The sequence below is a fragment of the Amborella trichopoda genome, chromosome 9 (genome assembly GCF_054954075.1).
Source record: "Amborella trichopoda isolate Santa Cruz 75 chromosome 9, AtrichopodaSantaCruz75HAP2 v2.0, whole genome shotgun sequence".
NCBI lineage: Eukaryota > Viridiplantae > Streptophyta > Magnoliopsida > Amborellales > Amborellaceae > Amborella > Amborella trichopoda.
The window spans coordinates 17,065,384-17,075,019 of NC_142344.1; positions in this window are offsets into that span (position 1 = coordinate 17,065,384).

A 9,636-nucleotide genomic window follows, 5' to 3' on the forward strand; every position below is an offset into this window, starting at 1 on the left:
TGTTTTGTATTGTTGAAGTGGACTTTTTTTTTTGGTAAATATGGTTGAAGTTGTTTATTTTATATTTGTATTAATATTTAGTGTTTTGGGTAGTTTATTGAACAATCCATTTATTTAGTAGTACATTATGTTGATATATAGTAGTACACTATATTGTATTTGTTGTGTTAAGTAAATATTGTTCAACTTGTTAGTTTGTATTAACATTTGTTGTTTATTGTTTATTTGTTGTTTATTTTGTGTTTGTATTAATATTTGCTGTTTTTCGTTGTTTATTGAATAATTGACTTTTTTAGTAGTACACTATTTTGATATATTATGTAAAACTCACATTTTATGAACATTTAATTAGTTAGATATATCTTAATTTTTTTGTATTCCTTATTGTATTGATTTTCTGTAACATGAATTTTGGTATTTATTTAATACAATAGCATTGACGATGGTTATTGAGGGAGTGACTTTGGTATTTCGATATGGGGGATTGAGACGAATCCAGATGACATACGTGTTGTTTATAAAGTGAGAAAATTGAAGGTTACGAAGTATAATGGACATAGTTCATTAGAGGAATTAAAAAGTCATTTTGGGAATTTGAAAATCGTGTGATCCAAACAAATTGACTATTATGTGCCGCAACACAAGTCTATCTTGGTGTTATTGAATTGATTGATGTAAGTGATGATATAAATATTTCTATGTTGGGAGGGGAGTCTTCATTATTGTATGCATTGCCTCTGCAATAAAGTTGAAGCGTAGATCTATGAAATTTGGAACGACAGAACCTGTTGGTGATGGCCCATCTGAAAGGAATAGGTACATCTACAATTTATATTTGCATCTCTAATTTGCTTTATTTTAATCTTTTATGTGCACAAATTATTGTTTCATTTTACACTCTATTTTTTGTCAATAGTCGGCGTAATGTTCCTTTACTTAATCAAGATGAGAATATTCAAGTAGTGCTCGAGCCTTAACTTATACCAGAGCGTGATATGGAGGATATTGAACCGATTGAGAGGCCATGAAGAGGAGTGATAACGAAATTCAACTGAAAACGGGCCAATTTTTTGATAATATCAATGAATGTCAGCATCATCTGATTGATTTCGTCTTCCATAATAATTTTATTTTGAAGTTTGACAAAAGCGAAGGGGGGCGGGTGTGGGCAAGTTGTAAGTCAAAGGGATGCACATGGCAAGTGCAATGCTTATGAGTTGGCAGTACGGCATGCTTCAAAGTGAAGTCCATGGTTAAGGAGCGCATATATAGTTTGCCCAATGGGGAGGGTCAATCAGTCGTTAACTCGTAGTGATTGGGTGACAAAAAGGATTAAAGCCCATGTTCTTAACCAATCAAAAATTTTTAAAAAAAACATTATAAAGGATATCCAATGCGATCACGATGTCAAGCTTTTGTTGGGTTTATGTGGCCTTTAAAGGTCGTATGAGTGCTTGTAAAATGAAATGATATAATGGAACATGAACTCAGTGGGAGTGTGGTCCCTCGTGGACCATAATAAGCAAACGATGGTTTGCTGATACCGATCTGTGCTTAACGATCTAGGCCAGTCGATTGAGAAAAACTCATGTTACCTAGGCATGAAGAATAACCGATGAGGGTTTATGGGTTAGCCCTTGATGAGGTCGGAGAATATGCCCAGATGAGTGAAGGTTTTTGCATACTGTGAAACCAACAGGTATTGAATTACATATTGCATGAGACTTGATATGCTACTTTATGATATATGCATAAGAATATTGAGAATGTATATGTTGTATGTGCAATAATTGAGTGGGAGCTGCTACAGTCCCACATTTTCTTAGCTGCTTGGATATTCATATATACAGGTGCAAGCTATCTCACAGATCCAGATGATGCAAAGTCTACATCTAGATATGTGTTCATGCTTGGAGGGGGTACAATTTCTTTAAAATCAAAGAAACAGGATGTGACGAAATTGTCCACCATGAAGGTAGAGTACGTGACATGCTGATTGGTGATCGAGGAGGCCGTATGGATTAAGAAATTTCTTAATCGACTAGACTTTCACCTCGTGCATTGTGAGGCAGTAAAAATTTTCTGCGAAAGCATAGTGGCGATATGCATGTCAAAGGAGCCACGATTTCATAAAAACTCCAACCATATAAAACCATGTTTCTATCACTTGAGGAATGAGGTGAGATTGAGAAAGATCGAGATGCATATAAATTAAATATTCCAGTGGGAGTACCTGCTTGTATTTGACATGCCAAATGGCATAACAGACTATAATGTTGTTCACCCATAGAACCCAAATGTTTGGTGCTAGTTGTATGGCTACAAAAGGGAGCAACTTATTTGAAGAACTCTTTTGAGCCTATAAATATACGACCCCATGTGATGAGGGTACGTGATGGTCTTTTACGACAACATGTCCATGATTCACGATGCGTTGTGAAAGATGAGCTATGACTATTTTTTGGATGAGATCCGAGTAGCAAAGAGCAAAATATGTTGCCTCTAGAAATCTTTTTGTGAAAGGATTGATGACGAAAGCCATGATTAATGTATTGAGAGAATAAGTAAAAATGCTGGAGAGAGAGATGGGAATGAGAGAAAGTGAGAAAGGGATAATGTAAGGCCTTCAAAGGCCAAGTGGGAGATGTTAGGTTTATGTAGCCTATAAGGCCTTATAAGTGCTTGTAAAATGAAATGATATAGTGAAACATGAACTCAGTAGGAGTGTAGTCCCTCGTGGACCATACTAAGCAAACGAGGATTTGTTGATACCGATATGTGCTTAACGATCTAGGCCAGTCGGTTGGGAACAACCCATGTTACCTAGGCATGAAGAGAAAATCGATGGGTTTATGGGTTAGCCCTTGATGAGGTCGAAGAACATGCCCGGATGAGTGAGCCGACGGACTGTGTGACCCTTGTGTGTGATGGTGGCCTATAGAGACGAGGGCCAAAGCCTCATCCATGTGCCATCACACGGCATACATATTGATAGATCGTTCGGAAAAGCCAAATATCCACCTTTAGGTGAAGCGTATGCATGTGCGAGCGTCATAGAGGTGTGGTTACATCAGGTCGTGGTGACTTTCACTCGTCTCTAGGGGAGGACCTGTAATCCACAGACTGGGATTGCGATCCTTTGATTCATCATTCTGAATTTGGTGACCTATTAATGAGCCCCTGCTCGGACTGTGGGTCATGTGAAACATTGGGTCGGTTCGATAAAGCTAGTGTGGTCTGTAGTCCATAGTTGAAGGTGGAGTACCCCGTTATTGTAGATTGGATTCCTAAAACCATATGGATCATTTTCCGATCATATTAATTTAATTGTGTTCATTTTATTATTGAAATGATTTTAGTTTTATTATTTGAATTTTTATGAATTTCTCAATAATTTATTTATGATTTTTGGACTTATAAAAATATAGTTATTATTCTTACAAAGTTATTAAAATTCAAATATATATTTTAAATTGTTTTATTTAATTTTAAAAATAATATTTTTTTTATAATATTCCATAGGGGCCCATAGTGCACATAGGCCCACCATGTGACATGTGGGTGGGGGCCCACATGTGCCACAAAAGGGTGGCACACCCCACCCTCTTTGGATTCTCTTGTTTGCTTTTAAGATAAGGTTAGTTTGATTTGTGGCACGTGGTCAAATCTTTGAAGGGATATATTGACCATGGTTTTATCTATTTTGTAGCAAGTTTGTTTTAAAGAGATATGGTCAATTTCAATTGATATGGATCTTATCTTATTTATATTTGGTAATGTTTATCTACTTGATATTATTTGACATATCCTTATGGAATATGTGACATGGATCGTGCAATTTTATAGAATGTATGATATTTATTTTATTTAAATATATTGATGGGAGAATGGTTTAAGAAAAGGGGATAATGGTTCATGCACCTTCCATAATATTGATGGCTCATCTATAGAATGGATAGCTCAAATCTCTCACCCCATAAGTCACCCTTGATCGACAGTCTATGTTCAATCTCACAAGAAGAAGCAAGCTAAGGAAAACCCTAAGAAACCCTAATATTATTCAAAGCCTATAAAAATGGATTGTCGCTACCAAAAAATCTCTACACCTTATCTTCTACCTCTCTCTCTTAAGAAAGTTTATCTCTCTCTCACATTGTGAAAGAACCTAATGGTTTAGGTTATGAAGTTCTTCTCTCTTATCTATCAAATATTGATTTACGACTAAGAGTTTTAGGGTTTAGCAAAAAGATAATCCATCTTTCTCAAACTAGATTGATAAGAGAATTCACCTAGGGTTTGAGTTTGTGATCAAAGGGGTTTATGTTCCATTGGTGTGGCTTGGCCAAAATTTGCTTTTTTGATTCGACATTGAAGCTACACCGTTGATCCTGCGCCATCAGATGGTGGTGCCTCGGTGTGAGGTGTAATAAGCCCGATTGAAGTAATCTCCAGCACTCTTTCTTATGTTTCTTGCAATCTTATATTTTATTCTCAAGCATAGTGCATAGTTGTTTCAATGGCATCAAGTTGATAAGATCTTGGTTTTATTGTTATGTTGATTTTATTTTGAAATTTATCTTATTATAATAAAGACCACTTGTAAGTGATCTTTTGCCAAAAAGAAAAGGAAAAAAAAAAACAAAAGTATTCCTTGGTAAAAGATCACATAGGTATTTCTTTCAGCTTTCCTACATGCAAGCTTGACGAGAAAAAGATGTTGCCAGGGAGATGATAGATGAATCACATAACCAACAATACAATGACATCCTTTATATATGGAGAAGCTTTGAAGAACCAACCCTAGAACCGAAGTTCACATCCACATAGCTGAAGGCATATTCGAACGACTATTTAATTCTTTTCATCCATGCATCATGGTTTTGTTAATGGATGCATGCCACTAATGGATACTGATGAGACATTCTTAAAAGAAAAATATGAAAAGGACAATATCAAGGCATATCATTGTGCATCATTGTCGTAGATGCAAATAATGGGCTCTTCCTAATAACATTTGTAGCGGTCGAGAAATAGAAATACTAGAGTTAGTAATGGTCTTTGAGTATACTGAGTGAACTATTACATGAACATGTCCAGTTGTCTGCCTTGACAATTGTACCAGATCGACAGAAAAGCTTGCCAGAAGCAATAGAAAAAATGTTTTCCCACATGTTTTTCGGTATTTTGTGTGCGATATATGTGCGATTTATGAAGAAGTTAGCAAATACCGAAGTATTGTTGATGCTATTTTGAAAAGCTGCCCGCAAACGACCATTGGTGGGTTTGAAAAAATCATATTTGATATACAGTGTGCTGACCCATAAGCATATAAGTGGATTAAGAATATCCCTCCCAAATCTCGGGCAAATGCCTATTTTCCAAGGGTTAGATACAATCATCTTACCTCTCACATAGACGAGTCATTCAATGCATATATTTTATCTGCCTGGGAGAAGTCGATCATTGCAATGTGTGAAAAATTAAAGGTACAGTTGATGAACAGGTTTGAAGAGAAGTGGGAGCTAGCTAATAGTTGGAGCAACGTGCTAGTACCTAAAGCCCAAGAATTACTCAACTTGCGAAAGATGAAGGCAAGATTTTTACACCATGTTATATCTGTCATGGATACATAGTTCGAGATCCACTATGCAGGGAAGAAGCATACTGTCGATTTAACTCATTGGACGTGCAATTGTAGGAAATGACAAATCTGTAGCATACCATGTAGTCTTGCCATTGCGGCTATTAACCATATTCATTTGGATCACACTGTGTATTGCAATCAGTATTTAATAGTGGAATGCTTTAAAAGGGCCTTCCAAACTCCCTTTGGGCTTATCCCTGATGATATTGAGTTGATTAGTATGTTCAACCGGATAGGGTTGCCACCAATGATGACACGCCTTCCCGATAGGCTGAAAAAGTAACAAAAAATATTCGAGATTGAACACTCCACCAGGGCTTTAAAGTGCATGCGATGCGGCATAGAAGGTCATAATATGATGACCTGCAGAGAACCGATAGGCCATTAGGATCTTGATGTTGCATCAAATTAATCTATACTTATATCGAACTATCATTTTGTATCGAATTATCATTTTGGTGAATTAATTAAGTTATTGAATTCCGTGTTATCAGTCCAGTGTATTGTACTTGGAATTATGTACTTGGCATCATTATATGTATTATACGTAAAAGGGGGAGGTCATACTTGGGTGCTTTTTTCTTAACTAGTAGTTTTATTTGCAAAAAAATTGAAGAACACCTTTAAAAGTGGTAAGTTATACACTCTTCTTAACAAGATTGAGATTTCTATGAAGGATGTCATTATTAATAAAAATAAGTTTGATGTGGTGGATACAACATGACAATGGAAACAATAAAAATGGAAAAAGAAATCAAAGATACAACATTATGAAATCTTTCATCATTTGAAAAACAAGACAAGAAGGAACAAGTATAGTTTGTTATTATATAATAGAACAAATGATCCTTTTGTAACTGCAGTAAACTGGGGTCCTCAGGACCTCCAGGGTATCCCCTAGCTGGATGGATATAATCCATAATCACTGAAACCCTATTTGGTCACCATGTTAATCATAAGGTTACATATGCAAAACGTAATTGAATAACTGATAAAAATAATGACATGCTATTATTAAGTGGAAAATATAGTCAATTTTAGATCATAACCTAGTATTATGGAGCTCTTCAACTCAACCTCTAGGTTCCAATACAATACTTGGCTTATCATCATTTTACTCTCTTTACTTTTAACCATTACAATAAAAAGCACTAATCTATGAAAAAAACATGATAATACAAAGGAATGAATATCGAGATAGTAAGAACTCATCATACATTTGCATATAAAATCAATGAAACAATGCTAAGTCACATATTAAACTTCCAAATAGGTGGTCATAAATTTACCGATTGAATGAGCTCTCAAATAAATTTGGTATTTGAATTATTCTATAAAAAATATTGAAGCATAAAGCATAAAGTTCTTTATTTCCTATGTACTCCTAAAACCACAAGCATTTGCAAATTGTTTAATGCATGCATCATAAATCGAATACAAATTTTCATTTTTAAGCTACTCAATCTATCAACAAGAAAAATTCAACCCTTTCCTAAAATATCACTATAGCTATCACAAATTTGTACTTAAAACTATTTAAGAGTATCAAAGTTCCTATAAGAAAGAAGAAAAGAATGACAAAAAGAAGCAATCAAGAATAAATGACAGTAAGGATAAATGAATTCTAATAAGACTTAGAAAAAGCAACTCATGATTTACCAAATTCACCCACTAAAATACTATGATCATAAATAATGGTAAGCACAATAAAAAGAAATAAATAAAAGGGAAACTTCCTATTCATAACTCTGTATTAGACTCAACAACCAATCTCTCTATAAAATTAACTTGATTAATAAAAATACTGAACAACAAAAATTTTATGAATCCACATAAGTTTCTAGTTCCAATGTAAAATTTGCAGCTAGAAAGCAAAATTAGCTCCATAAAACCTCATGTATATATTTCTAGTTAAAAAAAAAAACCCAAATTTACGGTTCTTAAAAACCCCAAATATCACTCAAAAAAATTGCCATACTAATTGAATTGTGAAATCCGTTGAATAAACCCTAAATCGACTTCTTATACTCAAGTATGAAACCCTAAATCATAATCTTATACAATCTAAATATCTAAAATCGAACAAGAAATCATTGTATGCATACCTTCAACAAAGATTTGAAAACCGTCAAATGCCTTCAAAATCCATCCGGTTATGATTTTTTTTTATTACATATTGGGTTTTCTTGTGAGAGAGGTAAGAGAGAGAAAAAAAATAGAGAGAAGAGAGAGGAACCCCAAAGTTCGACTGTTGTGAGAGAAGCAGAATTCGTGAGGTTTAAATGAGCCAGAGCAATTTTGTTTTTTCAAAAACCGAAGTTGGTCAGATTTCGATTTTTGAAAAACCGAAAAAGGGTAAAAGCATTTTTTTAAAAAAAAATTATTATGAAATGACAAAAAACGAACATGTGGATAATAACGAAAAGTATTTGATATTTTTGTAATAACAGAATGTATAATGAATATTTACATAATTTTTCTAAAAATACATCATGTTGTTTTCTTGAAGAATGGAAAAGGCCGCATCTACGATTTGTGAAAGGGGGGGCCGTAGCAGCCACCAGCCATGCTCCAAAGGACATGTCGTGATGGTCAATGATCGGTTAAAATTTGGGTAGTGTCCTAAATTGCCCCTCCAAATCAAAATTAGTTTTTAAGGAAACCAAAACATGAGATATTGCTATTTCGAATGCTAATATCTTGCACTAAAAACCTTCTTGAAATCAAAATAAAGCCATTGCTTTGTTTTACATTTATATGAATTATCTATTATCCAAATAATTAATTTTATGCGCACGTTTGATTGTCTACCTACACAATAAAGGGTAAAGAATGGAAATGGTGCCATGCTTCTCAGTGCCTCGTCTTGATCTTTTTCACGGTTAAATACACATGGGATCTTCACAGGGTCTCTCTTGCTGCAAAAAATGCTTAATATACCCGAACTGCCTCTAATTGAGGCATAAGTGGCAACTGAATAGATGCGTTTATCTCTCCAAACTACCTTTAATTAGAGCATAAAGAACAACTGAATAAATTTTTGTCACGGTAACAAAAATTGCAGGGAGCCTTTTTGCCTCAATGCTTAATTGTATTGCATCAAAGACAATGATACACCAAGTTCCATACCTAAGATGATTTTTTCCCTTCCGCAAAAAACTCGCCAATTTCATCCTCAATATGTTCTCCCTTCCACAAAAATCCTCACCAATTTCATCACTAAATTCTTTTTTATGTGGGGATGATGACAAAGTTCAAGCTCAAAGTAGCCAAAAATCATGGTCCCAAAAAGGGATATACACAGGAAGAAATTGAATGATTTGGATAGGAGAAAAGCATGTGAAGATCATGATCAATTTTGCAATCTCCATGTGAGAAAACCCATATGAGAAAAACCATAGAAATTGCACCAACATGGTAAAAACTGCACCAACATTTCTTTTCTCACTATTAAAATCATACCCCAAATCGTTTTTTCTTTCTCTAAAGAGCTCACCTCCTGTTCTTGATCTTTCTTAGTGCTCTTTTGTAAGGGTTCATGAGGAAACCCTGCTCAACACATGCACAATGTGAAATCTGTGAACTGATCGGCCTTGGTGGTTAGTGGGCAATTAAGAGAGAGGGAGATTCATCCCCGTGAGCTGATTTAAGATTGAGAGGGATTAAGGTTTAGAGAGAGAGAGAGAGGAGGGGCTCTGGTAGACGAGAGAGGGAGAGACACATGTAATATTTTATTTTATTTATTTATTTATTTTTTGTGGAGAAATTGAATCCCGTAAAATTCCACTACGGGTTGAATTATTAGGGATTCAGATATTTGGGGATTATTTCAATATTAGAATATATGATTTGATCCAATTAAACATGATATATAAACTTATATAATCAAAATTATGGTAGATTCGATATTATCTTGAAATATTAGGATATTAGAGTATTTTCAAACAGGGCCTAAGTAAGCGGCTTCATATCTCTTTAGGTATGAAACAGGG